Source organism: Pistacia vera, unplaced genomic scaffold (assembly GCF_008641045.1).
Source record: "Pistacia vera cultivar Batoury unplaced genomic scaffold, PisVer_v2 Contig220, whole genome shotgun sequence".
In the NCBI taxonomy this organism is placed as follows: Eukaryota; Viridiplantae; Streptophyta; class Magnoliopsida; order Sapindales; family Anacardiaceae; genus Pistacia; species Pistacia vera.
The window spans coordinates 343355-345162 of record NW_022196025.1 but is presented as its reverse complement, the minus strand read 5'-3'; positions in this window follow the sequence as shown (position 1 = coordinate 345162).

The following is a 1808-nucleotide window of genomic DNA, read 5'->3' as shown; positions in this document are numbered from 1 at the left end:
TTTATTCGTCACTTTCTTAGTATATTACTCCTAAATTTTAATTGAAAAAATGGGGAAAGTTTTCTTATTTAATTGCCATTAATTATCAAAATATCAACTAATTAAGATCTGAAAACACTTGGAAAGTAAGACCCTTTTCTCCTACTCAAATTAAGGAATCATCTACTTTTAAATGCATCAATAATAAAGGCATTTTTCAATATTTTTGGGCAAAAATGCCCTTAACTTCCTTTGCCCTACCACTATAAGGAGGAAAAAAAAACCTTAAGAAGCCTTGTATTGAATATTTTGATTTGAGTAAGGCAACAAATTTGTCTTGTCTTACAGGACTTCGTATTCAATTTCCCAAAGAATAGTTTTGATGTTCTATCAGTTTTTTTAGATTTAAGATTATTTTTTGATTTGTAGGTGTATTTAGTTGTTTATTTACGTAGTAATAGTATGTCTTTAGTTTTAGGTGATTTGTTTGTTTTCTTTGAAAAAAATGCATGATTGGATTAAAAGAAATAAAAAAAAATTAGTTGTAGAAACAATTTTCAAAATAATTGAATAAACTTGTGTGGTAATGAATAAACTCGATGTACAAGTAGGTTCTATTATGAAAAAAAAATAACACATGTCATTCAAGAATACACCGTTTAGGTATATGAGTAAGTCATTCTTAGACCGCACAAGTGGTTATTAGGGGTGAGCGGTTCCGGGTACCCTGCACTTTTTCGGGGAACCAGAACTGGAACCGCACAGTACAGGTTCCCAAAAAAAGGAACCGGAATCGGAACCGCAAATTACAGGTTCTTCAATTCAAGGAACCGGAACCTAAAATGCAGGTTCCGGTTCCTTTTCAGGGTACCCTATAAAAAATCAATTACCCCCCTATTAGTTTAAAAAATAACAAAAACACCTTATAAGTTTACAAATACACCCCTAACAAATTTTAGTTATTCATTCATTTGTGTCCAATGTAACTCATAACCTGTAATCTCTAAACAACACTTGAATTCAACAAATTTATCGCAATTCACATAAAATTCGTCAATCAAAACCAAAACACAAACAATTATTCATCACAATTCACATAAAATAACTTCACTAAAATCATTTAAACAAACAACAATTCTTACTCTAATACTAACATTGCATTTGCAGGGGTCTATTTGATAAGTTAATAAATTATTAATGTTTATAAATTTATTAATTTAATGTTATAATGGTTAATTGGGTATTATAATATACCAATATAATTTAGTAAATTTAATATTAGAAAACAAGTAATGTTATAATTAAATAAGTGATCATACTACAATGTAAATTGTAATAGAATTAATTAAGTGATCATACTACAATGTAAATTGTAATGTTATAATTAATAAGTATATATATTTAATTATAATGTAATATTATAATTAATTAAATTGTTATCATTTAATTAAATATTATATATTGTTTATAATAGAATGTTATAATTAATTAAATATCATACCATAATTATAATATAATGTTATAATTATAAAAATTATAATAATTCGATTAAATATTGTGCAAATTAGTAATTACTAATGTTTAATAAATATCATAACTCATATCAATTAAGTAATATTAATTATGTAAGTATATAATTATATGATCATACTTAAATAGTATAATGTAATGTTATAATGAATTAAGTAATCATACTACAAATCTATAATTTAATATTATAATTAATTAAATTCAAATCATTTAATTATATACTAATGTTATAATGGAATGTATAATTGATTAAGTAATCATATACAATATATAAGTAATGTATAATTAATTAATTTTTA